At 44.5% G+C, this 20074-nt stretch overlaps 1 protein-coding gene across 5 annotated transcripts in view; it reads right to left on the bottom strand.

Moving 5' to 3' along the window:
• Positions 1 to 20074, bottom strand: part of PAG1 (phosphoprotein membrane anchor with glycosphingolipid microdomains 1) — a 166154-nt gene that overhangs the window by 113213 nt on the left and 32867 nt on the right. For 4 of the 5 annotated variants that reach the window (XR_006060846.2, XM_012183909.4, XM_042254357.2 and 1 more), the window contains one exon: positions 258 to 328. The exons of the other annotated variant lie outside the window; for it this stretch is intronic. The gene's annotated coding sequence lies outside the window, so the exon portion shown is untranslated. The remainder of the gene's footprint in view (positions 1 to 257; positions 329 to 20074) is intronic. 5 annotated transcript variants of the gene reach the window in all.

Here is a 20074-nt window from a genome sequence, read left to right on the forward strand (position 1 = left end):
CATGTCCATCACTGACCAAAGGGAAACACCATGTTGTAGGAAGCATGGTGGGTGGTGTCTTAGAGGCTGGGGCAGAAGCCCCACGGTGCTAACTTCAAAACTGAATTAGCAAATACCCTTGAGGTTTTTCAGTTTCAAAGCTGTGTGTCTCCAGTCCCACATCTCAGAGTACCCAAATACACCCTTGATGCCTGTACAAAGTTAAACTGTAAGCAAGCATGGATAAACAGTGTAGAATAAACCAGAAAAACAAATACCTCACAATCACTCTCTCCCAGCTGTGAAGTTGCATTCAACTGTTGAAATAAGAGAATGACCTCAGGGTTTTCTGGAAAGGAAACACAACAGGAAACAATTTCAAAACTCTGAACTGGATGAAACTGCAGTAATAAAGGGCTTCCCAGATGGCTCTAGGGGTAAAGAACCTGCCTGTCAATGCAGGAGACACAAGAGACGAGAGTTCGATCCCTGGGCTGGGAAGGATCCTGGAGAAGGGCATGGCAACCCACTCTAGTATTCTTGCCTAGAGAATCCCATGAATATGCACGCAGGCTACTTACGTGTTCACTGCTCAAATCAGGCCGACTTCTCATTGTTTTTTGTCATATTCACTCTTTGGGCTTCCCTGGTGGCTCAGATGGTAAAGAATCTGCCTGCAGTGCGGGAGGCCTGGGTTCAGTCCCTGGGTTGGGAAGATCCCCTGGAGGAGGGCATGGCTAACCCACTCCAGTATTCTTGCCTGCAGAATCTGCATGGACAGAGGAGCCCGGCAGGCTATATCGTCCATGGAGTTGCAAAGAGTCAGAAAGTGTCAGAGTCAGTGTCTCAAAGAGTCAGTAGTGTCGCAAAGAGACATTACTAAGTGACTAAGCACATCACAATGAAGAGTAAAATGATGATCTTTTTCATTTACTTATTAAAGTTCTGAGCAATAAAGAAAGTAACTAAAATAATTGCTTAACCTCTAGTAAGGTAAAAAAGGAGTACGTCAAGGCTGTATATTTTCACCCTGCTCATTTAACTTATATGCAGAGTACATCATGAGAAATGCTGGGCTGGAAGAAGCATAAGCTGGAATCAAGATTGCCGAGAAATATCAATAACCTCAGATATGCAGATGACACCACCCTTATGGCAGAAAGTGAAGAGGAACTAAAAAGCCTCTTGATGAAAGTGAAAGTGGAGAGTGAAAAAGTTGGCTTAAAGCTCAGCATTCAGAAAACGAAGATCATGGCATCTGGTCCCATCACTTCATGGGAAATAGATGGGGAAACAGTGGAAACAGTGTCAGACTTTATTTTGGGGGCTCCAAAATCACTGCAGATGGTGACTGCAGCCATGAAATTAAAAGATGCTTACCCCTTGGAAGAAAAGTTATGACCAACCTAGACAGCATATTCAAAAGCAGAGATATTTGTCAACAAAGGTCTATCTAGTTAAGGCTATGGTTTTTCCAATGGTCATGTATGGATGTGAGAGTTGGACTGTGAAGAAGGCTGAGCGCCAAAGAATTGATGCTTTTGAACTGTGGTGTTGGAGAAGACTCTTGAGAGTCCCTTAGACTGCAAGGAAATCCAACCAGTCCATCCTAAAGGAGATCAGCCCTGGGTGTCCTTTGGAAGGAATGATGCTAAAGCTGAAACTCCAAAAGTTTGGCCACCTCATGCAAAGAGTTGATTCACTGGAAAAGACTCTCATGCTCGGAGGGATTGCGGGCAGGAGGAGAAGGGGACGACAGAGGATGAGGTGGCTGGATGGCATCACTGACTCGATGGACGTGAATCTGAGTGAACTCTGGGAGTTGGTGATGGATAGGGAGGCTTGGCGTGCTGCGATTCACGGGGTCACAGAGAGTCGGACACGACTGAGCAACTGAACTGAACTGAACTGAAAGTAGAAAATAATGCTGAAAAACAAAAGCTAAAACTTGCTCTGCCAATATTCACAGATCTATGTATTATCACAAATTTTATACCAGTAGGAAAGTAAAAATGATTGCATTAATCACATGTGCTGTCAATGATTACTAATTATGCCCATGCTTTATGTCTTACTCATAACTCCATTCCATCTCTTCTCACAGACACTAAGGGTAACTATATGGTTTAGTACTTCGAATCACAAACATGTGTACCTTTCAGGATGCAAGGTACTTAGAGATTAAAACAAAAACAAAAATGGTTTCATGCCTCAAGAAGATGACAGTCTTATCAGAATAAAGACATATTTTATCTGGGACAGACTGGAACAAAAGTCTGTCTGTCTGTGCGCTCAGTTGTGCAGTCATGTCTGACTCTTCGTGACGCCATGGACTGTTGCCTGCCAGGTTCCTCTGTCCATGAGATTTCCCAGGCAAAAATACTGGAGTGGGTTGCCATTTCGTTCTCCAGGGGATCTTCCCCAACTGCATAGAACTGTGTGATAATTGTTATAATAGATTTAGCCATACTATTTTATATCTTAATCTTGAAACATGCCATATTTTTGTTAGCATGGTTTCCTATGGTTAAGATAAATCTGTATCACTTAGAAAGATCACTTCCTCCAAGAGGATGTGTGATTCAAGTTTGAGGAATGTTTGAGGAATTATGTAATCACAAATTTAATATTCTGTTTTTGTAGACTGAGGATCTTAGAAGGTATCTTAAACTATTAGGCGGAAGTAAAAAGCATTGAGTGAAAAAAATGATCCAATAACTAGATTGAATAGTCTTAGAAAAAGTACCCACTGAGGTAAACCAATGTGATTTTTTTTTTCCTTTTTGATAAGAGTTTAAAAGAGAACAGAAAGAGCTATTTCTTAGAAAGAAATGAAATGCAAAGCAATTCGAGAAAGAGCAAAGGGAAATAGTGAGCAAGGTGGTGGTCCCTCCATGGCCTGCCAGCTCAGACTATCCAGAGGTCAGCAAGACAGGAGGTCCCCAGCTCCCATCCCATATCCTAGGGCCCCTGACCATGTGAGCTAAGAGCCCCCTGGCTGAAGCTGCAAGAGAAAGGTGCAGCAGAAGATGAGGGAGAGTGTCTGATTAGGAGGAAAAGGGTAAAACATCACATTGGCAAAGGGTTTGCTTTCAACATAGAAAAGCAATGGAAATTCTCTCCTCTTTGCCCTTCTGTGGGGAATTCCCCATTCTCAAGCACTACGCAAAGACAGCTCAGCAAAGCTATGATCTCTGGAAGGTTTCCACACCAGCCACACCATTGTTTATAAAACCACGAAGCTGCATTTCAAGCTCTAAACAACTGCAACAGAAACAAGGGTTTGGGATAAAGCACCTGTTCTTAAGTAGAGCAATAACTATTTTGAGTTAAATACTGATAGTTGTTCAGTCACTCAGTCATGTCCGACTCTTTGCAACCCCATGGACTGCAGCATGCCAGGCTTCCCTGTCCTTCGCCATCTCCAGAAGCTTACTCAAACTCATGTCCATTGAGTCGGTGAAGCCATCCAACCATTTCATCCTCTGTCATCTCCTTCTCCTCCTGCCTTCAATCTTTGCCAGCATCAGGGTCTTTTCTAATGAGTCTAACACTGATAGACCTCTATGTTATACAAAAGCAAAGAGGCTCAGTTCAGGAAACCAAGTAACCAACACATAAGACACAGAGAGACACAAGTAATAAAAAGTATGTACAGGCTGAAGTGTGTAAAAGCATGAAAGTGTCAGTTGCTCAGTCATGTTTGACGCTCTGGGACCCTATGGACTATAGCCCACCAGGCTTCTCAGTCCATGGGATTCTCCAGGCAAGAATACTGGAGTGGGTTGCCATTCCCTTCTCCAAGGGGATCTTCCTGACCCAGGGATGGAACTCGGGTATCCTGCATTGCAGGTGGATTCCTTACCATCAGCCCTAAGGAAAGTGGGCATTTGGCCTGAGGAACTGTTGTTAAGTGCTAACAGGTTACAGCTCTTTGTCCATGTCCCACATGAAGATAAGAAGCCCCACAGCCCCGAGCAGGTGGTGGGTTAAATCCTGACTTAACTACTGACCTCTCTGAAAGCAATTAAAGAGAAAAGCAAGGACAGAATTTCTGGAAAGAATTTAATGCTAGTCATTTTTTTCCCTCCTGATCCCACAAGAGTTTGGAAAGCTCAATGATTTCTATTACATTCAGGACAGTCAGGTGAAAAAGGGTCCCAAAACAGGTAGCCATGTCAATTCAAATGATCCAGAGTGAGTGGATGGCATTACCAACTCAATGAACATGAACTTGAGCAAACTCTTGGAGACAGTGAAGGACAGGGAAACAACTGAGCAACTGAACAACAACAGAGTGGCTTTATGAATACATATGTTGGTATGTAGTTTTTACTAACTGGCTTTTTCTGATTCTGTTCTAGTTTAACCACATGTTTCTGGTGGCTGAGATGGTAAAGAATCTGCCTGCAATGTGGGAGACCTGGGTTGGATCCCTGGGTCATGAAGATCCCCTGGAGGAGGACATGGCAATCCACTCCAGTACTCTTGCCTGCAGAATCCCACAGGCAGAGGAGCCTGGCAGGCTACAGCCCATGGGGTCGCAGAGTCGGATACGACTGAGCAACTAACTAACACTTTGACTTCCACTCTAGCATCTGTTGAGATATCCAAAGGGAGTTGTCATGTGCTGGCCACTATTCCAGGTGGAGTTTCAATACTGATGGAGACACACAATTCCCAGCCCTCTGGGGCATTCTGGTGCAGGCGGGAGACAAACCAGCCTTCTCACCAAACAGTTATAATAATCACTGAGGAAAATAACAGAAGCCAGTTTGGGGCCGAGTGCTGCCCTGGGGAAGGCACTACTTTAAGTAGGGAGTTGAGAAAGACCTCAGGGGGTAAACTATGCTAAGCAGAGCCCTGAAGGTGGTAGGAGGGGCTGGGTGAGGGAGTAGGAGGGGCTGGGACTGGGTGGGGGCTGGGAGGGGAAGTGGGCGTGGCTGGGAGGCTGGGGGTGGTGCTGCAGGATAGGCTAGAGGTTGAAGGGCGATCAGGGGCCAACCGTGGACATTGCCACTCCCTGGAGAGTGGTGGGGAGGCAAGTCAGAGAGGGGCTGGTCACCCTAGGCCCCGAAGTGGCCACAATGATGCACGATGAATCGGAGCATGCTCCCTGCTCCCATGGCTGCTGCAGAGAAGGCCTGGGCCAGTGACCCACCAAACATGCAGATCCAGCGGAGGAAACTGGAGGAAGTTCTTGTCTAAGTCATGATACAAAGAAGAGAAGTGGAGGCAGGGATATTAGCTGACACTAAGGGTGGGGAAGGCAGTAGTGGAGGTCTGACAAGAGAGCAGGGAGGAGGAAGAAGTCCTCCAGGAGAGGGAAAGAGTAAACCAACAAGGAAGAAGGGCCCACGGGGATGAAAGTGAGACCTACTCACACAGCAGTGTATGTTTCTTCAGCCACAGTACAGCACAGGTGAAGCCGCGGAGGAGGTAGAGAGAGTTATGCTGTGGAGATTAGTAGGACACGTGGATTGCAGGTGTGGGTGGAGTGCAAGAGTGGCTGGAGTTAAGGTACAAGAGCGGGGTTAAATGGAAAGAGGTGGTGACCAAGAACGGAATGCGGGTAGAGAGAATGGGTCAAACCCTTGCTACTCAAAATATGGGCTTGCCAGGTGGCGCTAGTAGTGGTAAAGAACCTGCTAGCCAATGCAGGTGACACAAGAGACTTGGGTTCGATCCCTGGGTCAGGAAGATCCCCTGGAGGAGGGCATGGCAACCCACTCCAGTATTCTTGCCTGGAGAATCCTATGGACAGAGGAGCCTGGTGAGCTACAGTCCATGGGGTCACAAAGAGTAAGACACAATTGAAGCGACTCATCACGCATTCACGCACTCAAAGTGTAGTCCCTGGCCTCACAGCGCCAACCATACCTGTGGCTTATGTGAAATGCAAAATCTCACACCTACTGAATTAGAATCTACATTTGAACAGGTGAGCCACATGCACACTGAATTTGGGGAAGAACTGGCTTCCGTTTGTGCCAAGCTGGTCTCAACCTCCACTTGCCCAGAAGCCACAGGCACCCTATAAAAAGTGTTACTAAATGAGTTTCTGAGCTGAGGGACTTTCCTGGGGCTCTGCTTCCCCTCTTCCACCTTAAATGGCTCATTTTGGCTTCCTGCGTTTCCATTCAGCTGCCTCTTGCCCTTGCTTGGTCCTGCCTTTCAGTCTTACAATATACAGTTGGCAGGCTTTGGATTCCATTTATGGAAGCATGGGGCCCTTGGAGCGCCTCACCCGCATTCCCACCCTGTCTGCAGCAAATGGCATCAGCTCACTTCCTGAGACCAAGTTCCAGACACCCCTCCCCCTCTGCTCTCAATTAGCTTTGAGGGGCAACTACCTACTCAGTGCCCTCGACCTGGCCTGCACAGCTCCCGGTGCCCACAAAGGTCTATTACCAGGCACTAATGCAAAATACATAGTGTTGCCACTGTGGCTTCATAAAGGCTTAGCTTCTGGCTCTAATAATTACTCAGAGTTTTTATGTCTTCTTAATCTGAGAAGACTGTCTTCACTCTTTTAGTTAATTTTACAAAACGAGGGAAACAACAGCTGTATGTGACATAACTGAATGAAAGATGAAGTTGAGCCTAATTAATGCAGGCTTTGCTTCAATAACAGCTTTATTCCTAATAAACAGAGTGTGACATTCTCATTAACCTAGATACAAACTCCCACACTAATACTCACTCATGAAATAATATGAAAATGCTGAATTTAGAATCTCTGCTCTCTTTCAAGACTCAGATGATTTCAGATGCTGTCATTTGTAATAGTTTTATTATGATTACTAAAAATTACCAGTTACAAGGCTTCCTATTAATATTTGCAGGCCCTGTGCTGCACATTCCATACATCCTCATCTCATAGGATCTCCTGGGAATTTCATGGAATCTGTTCTATTGTTATGCTGATTCTACAGATGGGGAAACGGAGGTTTGGAAAAGGTAAGTGACACAGCCAGTGAGTGGCGAAGCCAAGTTTCAAGCAAGGGTACCTGACTCCAGAGGCACACCTCACTCAGATCATTTTGGATAACACACAGCTGTCACCTAGTGCGGTGGCCAGATTCCTAAGCACATACATGCATGCATGAGTGCTAAGCCACTTCAGTCGTGTCCGACTCTTTGTGACCCTATGGACCATAGTAGCCTGCCAGGCTCCTCTGTCCATAGGATTCTACTGTAGTGGGTTACCATGCTTTCCTCCAGGGGATCCTCCCGACCCAGGATCGAACCCACGTCTCTTCTGTCTCCTGCATTGGCAAGCGGATTCTTTACCACTAGCGCCACCCGGGAAGCCCAAGCACATACATAGTCATCACTAAATATTATATTACCCGAATCAAGAAAGGATAAACCAATAAGCCAACCATCTCTAATCCCATGATGACTAATATCTGACACAGGCATCCTTGGTGAGATGTGACCATTTTCTAGCTCTGTGATAATTCTTTCAGCCGTTTCTCGGCCAGAAGAAATCAATGAAAGGGATGAATCCGAAATCACTCTGTTAAACTGTGATAAGTTATAACAAACCTGCTCAACACCATGGGGACCTGAATGCAATCTCCAGTGGGTGGGTGGCCCATCAGTAACAAAATTTGTTCTGCTGTCAGGAGAGAATGCTGGCAATGGCTGCTCATTGGATCCCTTTCTCCACGAAGGCAGCCAAGACCTTGGGTGAGTTTAGCACACGTACAGAAGAAATATCTAAGCCTTCCTGTGTGAGTTAATTACCACGAGACTCTGGACACATCAGAAGCAACCACGATTCAGAGATAACAATGTCTGGTCCTGCCTCTTTTGCTTCCCAAGGACTATGTGAGAATGACTTGATGGGCTTAAGGCCCTTAGGTAGAAAGACCTGAGGTTAATGAAACTGTGTCCACATGCTCAGTGTTGAGCAACACAAAATCAGGCCAAGACACACTTACACGGTAATTAGGGTTAGGCGCATGGGGCTCATAGAATATTGCTTTCAATGTTAGTGAAACTAAAAATAAATAAAACAACAACAACAAGAAACCTTAAAAAGGGACCCTCCCCTTCCCCAGCCACCATCTGAAAAACAGAAACTCTTTTTCTTTAAATAAAAATTACAGTCAACATTTTTAGTTTCTCTGATTTTGAAAAGGTACAAACACTGTAAGAAAGATAAATATCCTAAGGCCCATGCTAAATACATAACCTTTTTTATTTTAATGTTTTATATTAATATATGGATGAATATTTATCACTCCATATTTATTACTGCCTCAATATTTATTACTGTCTCTATGCATATTTCTCCAGCTGTCTTAGGCTGTCAAGTCCGATAATGCGGGGGCCAAATCGAGTTAGTTCTCTTTGTAAAGCATGTGAAATTGTCATGCATAATTAGGCACATAAAGGGTTTTTGATGAAGTTGATTATGAAGAATGAGAAGTGACTGCCACGGCAGGCGTGTTTCCTGCCACCTCCCTGTCTTTCTGAAATGCCAGATGATCACTCGCTCAGAGACATGCAGAGCTCGTGGAAGCCTGGGCTGAGAGATCACGCAGAGCGAGCTGAACGGCGTGTGGTCTGTGGCCTAGCAGCAGCACCGGAAGCCCGTCAGAACGGCAAACCTCGGTCCCACCCGAGACTTAGGAACTGAGAAGGTGCAATGTCACAGGATGCCTGGGCAATCTGCATGCACATTCAAGTCTGAGAACCACAGGCTAGAGAACCATCCTGTTCAGCAGCTTCCTTCTACAGACGAGGAAAGGCTGAAAAGTCTGCCGTTGCAGATACCCAAGTAGGTCTCACACCTTCCAACCCCTCCTGCTCCTTCAGGACTCTTCCCCCTTAAATTCCTCTTCTGTGCATCTACAGCTTGCTGCTGAGAACACCGGTTGTTTGTGTTTGTCACCGATTCCTTTCATCTTTCAATACTGTGAATACACTTGGAGATGCTGGAAACGCAAATCCAGAACACGGTAGAGGGCTTGCTGGTGACACAGTGCCCACGTCGTGATGGTGTGTGGAACTGGCCACCAGGCTTCCGGCTCAAGATCTGGATCTCACATTTGTGGTACCTTTTGGGTCCAGTGTTTCACCTTCGACCTTTGGTCCCTACTTCACTAACTGCTCCTAAGTCCCAGCTACACATGGCCCTGCCTTGGAGTTCTGGAGACCAACCAAGTGAATATTATTCACACCCTCAAGGATATGCCTTCCCAGGAAAACAAAACAAAGCTAGAACCATGTGAAAACTTGTAAACACTCTGGGTCGCCCTCGATCTGCTGGTCTGTCCCTGCATCTTCCAAACCAGTTCCCGCCACACCTTCTCCGTCCAGCCGCACTTCATTCTTCCTGTTTCAGTCTGGGAGCCATTCATTTCTATTTTGTTGTTCAGTCGCTAAGTCTCGTCTGACTCTTTGTTACTCCATGGACAGCAGCATGCCAGGCTTCTCTGTCCTCAGTCATCTCCCAGACTTTGCTCAAATTCACGTCCATTGAGAAGGTGATGCTGTCTAACCATCTCATCCTGTGCCGTCCCCTTCTCCTTTTGCCTTCAGTCTTTCCCAGCCTCAGGGAAACTTTACTATGGGTTTCTTCAGGATTCCAGGCACAAAAAGTAGTTAGTGGGGAATATTCAATAATATTCAAATCCCATCCCTTTTGGGCCACTATTTTCCAAAAGGTAAATAAGCACTGGCGTCCACTTTCATCACTGTATGTGACATCTGTCCTGACTCACATTTGAATACCAACTGGCACCCTCTCAGCACAGTGATTTTCTGGAAAAAAATTTCTCCAGGTATTAAAAAGATTGGCTGTACTTTTCCCCACAAGTTTCAGTTTCTTTCTATGCATTTAGAAACCAGGAACAATTTGTTGGATGTAAAAGAAAAGCACTGCATTGAAGAAGGCAAGTTATAAAACCAGAAAAGATTAACTGAATCAAAATTCAAAGTTTGGTGTAAAAGTTTGGAAACAATGTGAGCACTCTGCTGAAAGTCAAACGTTAGATTAGTGGGAGACCAGGACGGACTGACATTGTTGTGGGCAGCATTTCCTAAATAATCCTTGAGAGGGACTGCTAATCAAAGAGAGCCAGAAGTACCCAATCCTACCTTGGAAGCACTCTCCTTTCTCTCAAGGCAACGTCCTTCATAAGAGAATATCATTCTGTCATCTGGGGGTACAAAGCATTCCAGGAAATACTGGTACATGAAGGGGAAAAAGTACGAAGAGAAGATACTGCTGAACTGCACATCCCAGGAAGTCTGTCATGAACTGGTTGAGGCAACAGGTTGGGGAAATCTCCACTACATTTTTGGAGATGTGCTAAATGAGTATATTAAGCATTTAGAACAGGGCCTGGGCTCTCCCAGTGGCTCAGTGGTAAAGAATTCACCTGCAATGCAGGAGCCACAGGAGACGCGGGTTCGATCCCTGGGTTGGGAAGATCCCTTGAAGGAGGAAATGGCAACTCACTAGAGTATTCTAGCCTGGAGAATCCCATGGACAGAGGAGCCTGGTGGCCTACAGTCCAAAGGGTCACAAAGAGTCGACTGAAGCCACTTAGCACGCACAGAACAGGGACTAGTGTATATCATGTGGAATAAAAATCTCTCAGCGTTGGACTTATATTCGCAAATTCCCCCAAAGCAGCAACTGAGTGAAGCTCTTGAACTGCTGCCCTTTAGATGAGGCATGTGCTCTCTGTTGGCCACAGTCCTTACCACTCCCTGTTGTCTCCCAGATACTGCAGCCAAGCACCAGCTGCTTTTGAACACTGCATGGCAGTGCTGTTGCTAAAGCAGAATAAAAGGAAAGGGATGAAGTTTTACCCACCTCCCATCTGCTGACCTCCTGAGAGGGCTTTGAGACCCTCTGGCTCACTCATTTTTGGTACCCATCTGAGTTTCTTGCCCTGCTGCTGCTAAGTCGCTTCAGTCGTGTCTGATTCTGTGCAACCCCATAGATGGCAGCCCACCAGGCTCCCCTGTCCCTGGGATTCTCCAGGCAAGAACACTGGAGTGGGCTGCCCTTTCCTTCTCCAATGCATGAAAGTGAAAAGTCAAAGTGAAGTTGCTCAGTCGTGTCCGACTCTTAGCGACCCCATGGACTGTAGCCCACCAGGCTCCTCCATCCATGGGATTTTCCAGGCAAGAGTACTGGAGTGGGTGCCATTGCCTTCTCTGGTTTCTTGCCCTAGCTAATGCTATTACCTGCATAAAGCTGCTACCTCTGCCAGGAACATGCTCTGCTCCTTGGCCCCCTTCTCCCATCTGCCCAATGAATTCACTTTGCAAGGCTTCTGCAGCCTTTTTGACCCAGTCAGTTGGAATCTTCTGCTTTATCATTGGCTTCCCTGGAGGCTCAGACGGTAAAGAATCTGCCTGCAGTGCGAGAGACATGGGTTCGATTCCTGGGTTGTGAAGATTCCTTGGAGAAGGAAATGGCAACCCACTCCAGTATTCTTGCCTGGAAGATCCCATGGACAGAGGAACCCGGTGGGCTATAGTACATAAGGTTGAAAAGAGTTGGACACAACTGAGTGGTTAGCATTTTCACTAAAATTTTAGAACTCGTTCTCTGGACTCCACTTTAGGCCAATAGCTGAATCATCTGATTTTTCCCCTCACAATTTTAAGGTCTTGTTTTGCTCACAACATCCAGCTATATGTTCTCAAACCTATTTCTATTGGAGCCCTAATCACCCTGTCCCACACATGCACGCCTCACGATGGGCCTACAGTGTGTGTGTGTGTATGTGACTGTGTGTGTTTCTGTGTGGCAAGCGGGTAACTGCTGGCATCAAGGCCAGAAGGAAGAGGGGAGGTAAAAAGGGCAGGGGAGGCATTCCTGGGCTTCCTTATTTGGATCTCCCACTCCCACGAGACCTAGAAAGAAATGAAGTGGTAAAGGAGACCAGAAGAGATGAAGAAAACAGAGTTGCTTCATTTCTTCTGGAACTCGCTTTCCAGGCTTCCACTCTGCAACCCAGTGGGGATGTCAGTTCTATGCGACAAGGTGGGATCAACAGTGAGGAGGAGGAGGGGGCAAGAGACAGGGCAAGAAACATCCCCACTTTTCCTCCTCACGACTTCATAAGCCGCTCTCCATAGTCCTGCACATCAGAGATAAAGTCTGCAGCTGCTAAAAGAACAGGAAAGAGACAAGATATTGGATAACGAAGGGCAGTCAGAGCTCAAGTCACCCTTGCCCGCCATCTCAAAAGTCTTTCAACCCCATTCACTCCTATGTTCCCTTCTCAGTCCCAACTGTCTCCATGGCAACATGAACACCTCATCCCATAATGCTCTCTGCTCCTTCTCCTCCATCCCTAAGTCTACTCTAAGGAGCCACACTGGGCGCTGGAAGAGCAGCTCCCACCTCGTCCACCTGGAGAGAACTGTGCTGACTTGTCCTGCCCACAGGAATCAAGCCCAGTGCATGGAACTGGGTTTATGAAACCCCTGAACTCAAGAATAGTTTTCCTTACAGGGGCCTTGTTATAAATATATTCAGCAAAACTCCTGACACACAGAACTAGGAAAAATACAGCAAGTGTCTGCTAGTTTCTTTCTTTCAATGTCAGAGTTTCTGGATTCAAATTACACACTCAGTTGCATATTATTTATTATGTACTTGTTTCTTGAGATAGGGCTTCGTAGGTGGCACTAGTGGGGGGAAAAACAACTGCATGCCAATGCAGGAGACATAAGAGACCCAGGTTCGATCCCTGGGTTGGGAAGATCCCCTGGAGAAGGGAATGGCAACCTACTCTAGTATTCTTGCCTGGAGAATTCCATGGATAGAGGAGTCTGGTGGGCTACAGTCCATGGGGTCGGGAAGAGTCAGATACAACTGAATGACTAATACTTTCACTCTTTCATTTCTTGAGATAAAGTGATAAAGTTTGAATCTGTTTAATAAAATCAACTTAAAAAGTGATTTGAATCTAGTATGAAAAATATCTTTAAAAACAAGTATCTTGAAAAGAACTGGGGACAATCAATTCTATTATAATATGAAGGCTTTTCTTCTCCAGTCGTTAATGAAGTAGAGATAAGAACTAAGGCCTTTTCCAACAGAGCCAAACATCTCTATAATATTTTATAAGTCATGGATGGACATATTTCGGAAATGAGAAGATATTTGGGTTTAATGCAAAGACCAAGCCTGAAAACACATCTAAAGCTGGAATAGGTTTTCCAAAGAGATGTCTGAAAACACATTGATAAGCGTCCCAAAAGCATGCAGAGCTTTGACTTGCCATTCTTTATCCTGCCTTATTTTATCTATTTTCTAGGCTCTTGACTTATTACATTAAAAGACAAGCTGTTTCAGATGACCTTGCAGGTACAGAATAAAAAGAGCAATTGACAAAGAAGGGGAAAAAAAATTGTACAGTGAAGAGATGTTGCTACTTATAAAAGGAAACATTGACTGTCTGGTACAGGACAGAACAAGCCTGTCTTCTGGTCCCAGCTCTGTGAGCCTCCCCTTCTATAACAGTAACACTAACAGTGGCTGACATCTTATGCCAGGCGTGTTCTATGTACCTTTCATATGAGAACAGCCTTATGAGGGAAATACAATTATTATCCCCATTTTACAGATGTGGAAACTGACATTTAGAGAGGTTAATTATTTGCTCGAGGTCACAGAGCTGATGGGGGAGGGGCAGGGAGGCAGACACATAGCAACAAATAGTCTGGCTCCACAGTACAAGCTCTTATCCTCTCAAATTTTACTCTGTTCCACACCCTTTCACGCACTTCATCACCTTCCTTCTCTCCTGGAAATGCTCGAGTTTCTCCCACAGTGGCATTATGAGTTAAGAAGTCACTGATGTCTGGGTCTGGGGAAAACTGAGCCGCATCTCAGCCTTCTCAGACCTTCCCTGCAAATAAAGATAACAGGGATTGGCAGCGAGATGGGCGTAGGGCCCACAGCTTAGATCCCAAGCAGCTTTCCATTCCTGCAATCCCCCGCCCACCCCCCATCTTCTATCAGCACTAGTCACATGCCCAGCTTGAAAGGTTATCATCTTCCTGGAACTTTCCATCATCCCTCAATCCTAACACAATGGCTACAAACATGGCAGCCTCTTGTCATTTACGGTTTGGACAGGAAGAAAAAAAACACTTCTAAGCATAATACAGTAATGAATTACTTAAGAGTTCTATACAATATTATTAGCTCCTTCTGAACGTCTGTTCTGTAACAACAATGTGCTAAGTATATCAATATGAATAACTGATTAACCTTTCCCTTGTGGTAAATTCCCCTTCTGTGAAACTCTTTACTTCTATTTTCTAATAGATCAACTATTTCAGATTGAGTACCTAAGAATTGCGTTTCCCTGGTGGCTTCCAATGGCAGCCCACTCCAGTGTGCTTGCCTGGGAAATCCCATGGTCAGAGGAACCTGGTGGGCTACAGTCCACGGAATCACAAGAGTCAGACATGACTTAGTGACTAAACAACAACAACAAATGTGAGAATCAGTAGAGACATTCAGAATTGGGCTTCTTTGTAGAGATGGGACCTCTGAGTAGTAAAATTGAAAACACCTTGAATACCTTGTTAGAAAGCCAGATGCAGAAGAAATGTGTGTGTGCTAAGTCACTTCAGTCGTGTCTGACTTTTTGTGACCTCATAGACCGTAGCCCATCAGGCTCCTCTGTCCGTGGGGTTCTCCAGGCAGGAATACTGGAGTGGGTTGCCATGCCCTCCTCCAGGGGATCTTCCCGACCCAGGGATCGAACCCACATCTCTTACATCTCCTGCACTGGCAGGCAGGTTCTTTACCAACTGTGCCACCTGGGAATCCCGCAGAAGAAATATTACTACTTACTACACACATTAAGGGTCATGAAATTAATTCAGCTGATGAGTACCTCATTGAAACTCTGACAGAACTACCAGAAAGTCTTTAGCAAAAAATATTAAAGTAACCATAGCAATGAAGTAATTGCACAATGCTCTTTATTACTAACTTAAGAAATGCCAGAGAAGACACTTTATTTTGTGTATGCCGATTTTATTTCAGTGACTATCTTTCCCTAGTTGGACTAATGATTTCAACTCCTCCAATTCTATGGGAGTCTTAAGTACAACTGTAAATTCTCTAATAATGGAGGTTTTTAGAAATATAACTTTAAATAGTTTATAATTAGGGATGATACATCTAGACAAATTGCTAATATAAAAGGTAGAATATTAAAGCCATGAGAAAGAAACGTCACTTGTGTGCTAAAAAAAAAAAAGGGAAAAAAAGGGCAGCAATAGATTCTTAGGGAAGAGACGAGAAAGGCTGCATAAACTTGGAAGAAAGAGGCGCTTGTGGGCAGGTGAGGAAGAGGAGACAATGGTGTCAGCAGCAGTCACAGCTTTGTCCTGTCATGAAGGGTGAGGCATAAATTCAAGTGCTGACAGGGTCAGGCATGATCAGATACGATACATAACCATATATGAGTGAAGTGTGTTGGAAGAAGGCAAAGCCGTCTCAGACGGTCTATGATTTGGTAGAAAGGGAGGTGAACGATGTTGCCTTCCTTTATTCTAAGGAAAACAAGTATCACACCATGATAAAAAGGCAGCTGGTGGCTGGCTGCATTATCTGGGAGGCAATAAGGAGTGGTAAGGACTGTGGCAAACATGCCTTGTATAACTGGGCAGCCACAAAGCACATGTGTTAACATCTAACTCCTTTGGGGGAACTTGGGAATGTGAAGCCAGTGTTGGCGAATGTTTTCCTTTCTTTTTTCCTTTAAGAGAAGCTGGAAACATGGATTTTCACATGATATGTCACTATGTTTAAATACATGCTACTACTAATATGATTTGAAAAATAATACTCTACCTTCCATCACTAAGCAGGTCCACAAAACAGGCTTGAGGATCAGATTTGAGGGTCATCTGATATATAGCTTCTGCTGAGGTTGGGAGCAGGATGGAATTTGGATAGCAAAGGCCTGGAATTTCAATCTCAAATGTACTACTGCAGAGCCTAGGAAAAGTGCTTAAACTTCCTAAAGGCAGTGCCATGCACCACAAAGATACTTAGAGGCGAAATAAGCAGCTAGTGTGAGTAGGTAGAAGAGTGTAGTCATTGAGAGAGAATGCAGGTTTCAGAACCAGTTCAGACTCTGCCTCACTACTCATCAGGGCAGTATTTCACCTCTCTGTGTCAGAGTGTCCTCGTCTTTAAAACGCTATTGACATCACAGAGTGTTGGGGACTCGACGAGTATTAACAATTTTTGGACACATATGATCAACATAACAGAATCCCTTGCTTCCCTTCGCAACCTCCACCAAACAAAGAATAACTATACTTTAAGAGGCAATTTCATTGTAATAACTTTCTGAATTTGGATACGGAAAGTTCTGTATAGTATGATACTGACTCAGCTTTTCAAACTGAAATGATCTACAGGACATTTTAAAAGCTCTTCACTCAAAAAAAAATTTTTTTTAATTTATTTATGCCTGTGTCAGGTCTTGTTTATTCAGTGGTCATGTATGGATGTGAGAGTTGGACCATAAAGAAAGCTGAGTGCCGAAGAATTGATGCTTTTGAAGTGTGGTGCTGGAGAAGACTCTTGAGAGTTCCTTGGACTGCAAGGAGACCCAACCAGTCCATTCTAAAAGAGATCAGCCCTGAATAATCATTGGAATGACTGATGCTGAAGCTGAAACTCCAACACTTTGGCCCCCTGATGCAAACAACTGACTCCATGGAAAAGACCCTGATGCTGGGAAAGATTGAAGGCAGGAGGAGAAGGGGCAACAGAGGATGAGATGGTTGGATGGCATCACCAATTCAATGGATATGACTTTGAGCAAGCTCCAGGAGTTGGTGATGGACAGGGAAGCCTGGCATGCTGCAGTCCATGGGGTCGCAAAGCGTCAGACACAACTGAACTGTGTCGGGTCTTAGTTGCCCAATGTGGGCTCTATAATTATGGTGAGCAGAGTTCAGAGCACATGGGCTTAGTTGCTCTGTGGCCATGTGGGATCCTGGTTCCCTGACCAGGGATGGAACCCTTGTCCCCTGCATGGGAAGGCAGATTTTTTTTTTTTTCAATTAAAGGATAATCACTTTATAATATTGCTTTGGTTTCTGCCATACATCATCATGAATCAGCCATAGGTATACATATATCCCCTCCCTCTGGAATCTTCCTCCCACGTCCCACCCTTTCCCACCCTTCTAGGTTGTTACAGAGCCCTGGTCTGAGTTCCCTGAGTCATACAGGAAATTTCCATTAGCTATCTATTTTATATATGGTAGTGTATATGCCAATAAAGGTCTGTCTAGTCAAGGCTATAGTTTTCCCAGTGGTCATGTATGGATGTGAGAGTTGGACTGTGAAGAAAGCTGAGCGCCAAAGAATTGATGCTTTTGAACTGTGGTGTTGGAGAAGACTCTTGAGAGTCCCTTGGACTGCAAGGAGATCCAACAGGTCCATCCTAAAGGAGATCAGCCCTGGGATTTCTTTGGAAGGAATGATGCTAAAGCTGAAACTCCAATACTCTGGCCACCTCATGCAAAGAGTTGACTCACTGGAAAAGACTCTGATGCTATTAGGGGTTGGGGGCAGGAGGAGAAGAGGACGACAGAGGATGAGATGGCTGGATGGCATTACCAACTCAATGGACGTGAGTTTGAGTGAACTCCGGGAGACGGTGATGGACAGGGAGGCCTGGCATGCTGTGATTCATGGGGTCGCAAGGAGTCGGATACGACTGAGCGACTGAACTGAACTGATTGATTCAATGCTACTCTCTCCATTCTTCTCACCCTCTCCTTCCTCCTCCCGCCCACATCCATAAGTCAGTTTTCTATGTCTGCATCTTCATTGCTGGGAAGGCAGATTCTTAACCACTGAACCATGAGGGAAGTCCCTTAATTTTTTAAATCCGTTTTTATTTCTAGATGATTGTAGATCCATATGCAGTTGCTTGTAACACAGGAGATCTCATGTGTCCGCTGCTCAGTTTCTCCCCATGTAATTTCTGGAAACACTACAGTCCAACATCACAACCAGGAAACTGACAGCTATGCAGTGAGGACACAAGACATTTTCACCACCACCAGGATTATCCAGGGTGCCCTCTACAGCCACAGCCACTTCCCTTCTGCCCCGAGCACATCCTTAACCCCTGTAAACCAGAAATCTGGTCTCTATTTCTATCATTTTGTCATTTTAAAGAACATTATGTAAATAGTACCATACTGTATGTTACCATTTTTGATTGACCTTATTCATTCAGCACAATTCCCTGGAGATTCATTCAATTTGCTTCATTTATCAGTAGCTGGCTCCTTTTTATTGCTGAGTGTGTGTGTGTGTGTGTGTGTGTGTGTGTGTGTGTGTGTATATATATTCCATGGTATGGATATACCACATTTGTTTAACCATTCATCTGTTGAAGGGCATATGAACCAGGTTTGGCTGCTACAAATACAGCTACTACAAATATCTGAGTAAAGTTTTTTGTGAGAAGATACTTACTAATTTCTCTCGGATAAATGCCCATGTTTAAGTTTTTGAAGAAACTCATTTCCAGAGTAGCTACAACATTTTATATTTCTACAACAATGTGAATGATCTAGTTTTTCCCTATCCTCACCAGCATTTGGTGTTGTCACTATTTTATATTTTAGTCATTCTTGTAAGCGTGTAGAGCCATTTCGATCTTGTTTTACTTTGCAGTTTCCTAATGGCTAATGATGTTGAACATCTTTTCATGTGTTTATTTGCCATCTGTGTATCCTCTTCAGTGAAATGTCTATTTCATAATTGCCTTGTTTCTTTTTATTGTTGACTTTTACTAGTCCTTTGTTAGACACATGGTTTGCAAATATTTTTTCCCACCCTCTACCTCGCCTTTTCATCCTCATAAATTTTGCTTACATCCAGTTTATCAAATTTTCCTTTTTTGGTGTTGAGTCTAAAAACTTTTTACCTAGTTATACCTTAAAGATTTGTTTTTATATTTTTTTCCCAAGAGATTTATAGCTTTGTGTTTTACATTTAAGACCACGATCCATTTTGAATTAATTTTTGTAGAAGATGTGAGGCAGGTTAAAGTTCATTTCTTTTTAACATATGGATGCCCAACTGCTCCAAGGCTATTTACTGAAAAGGATAACTTTCCTTCACTGCATTGCTTTTGCATCTTTGTCAAAAATCAGAATCCCTTCATGTTGTTTATAAGCCATACAGTCTGCAGTATTCTGCTAGACCAGCTCAAATGGACTAAGTCAGTAGTTAAGAATATCTCAACTTTATAAAATCATAGATCTGGAAGTCAGAAGACCCACTGCATTCCCTCTGGTGGTGCTAAGGGTCAGAATCGCTTTTCTCACTTTTTCCGGCTTCTAGAGGCTATCTGTAAATCTAGTCTTGTGACCTTGCATCGTATCACCTTTTTGCCTGCGTCCATCCTTACATCTCTTTGCCTGGCCCTCCTATTTCATACTTGTAAGAACTCTTGTGAATACACTGGGTGCACCCAGATAATCCAGGAGAGTCTCTCCATCTAACAATCTGTAATTTACCTTTGTAAAATCCCGTGACCATGTAAAGTAACCAATTTAAGAGGCCCTTGGCATTATGACGTGGATATCTTAAGGGGACCATTATTCACTGTGTTGGTCACTCAGTCGTGTCTGATTCTGTGATCCCATGGCCTGTGGCCCACTGGGATCCTCTCTCCTTTGGGTTTTTCCAGACAAGAATACTGGAGAGGGTTGCCATTCCCTTTTCCAGGGGATCTTCCTGACCCAGGGATCCAACCTGGGTCTCCTGCATTGCAGGCAGATTCTTTGCTGTCTGAGCCACCAGGGAAATCCCTGTCTTAAGAGGACCATTATTCAGCTTACCACACTTAGCTTCCTGTAACTGAGCATTTTTATCTTTTGCCAAATTTGCAAGTTTGCAGCCCTTAGTTCTTCCAGTACTTTTTCAGCCCTTCTCTCTTCATCTTCTCCTGGGACTCCAAAGCTACAAACATTAGATCTGTAGTCACAGTCCCACAGGTCCCCAAGGCTCTGTTTTTATGTTTTCTTTAGTCTATTTCTCTGTTTG

The sequence above is a fragment of the Ovis aries genome, chromosome 9 (genome assembly GCF_016772045.2).
Source record: "Ovis aries strain OAR_USU_Benz2616 breed Rambouillet chromosome 9, ARS-UI_Ramb_v3.0, whole genome shotgun sequence".
Classification (NCBI taxonomy): Eukaryota; Metazoa; Chordata; class Mammalia; order Artiodactyla; family Bovidae; genus Ovis; species Ovis aries.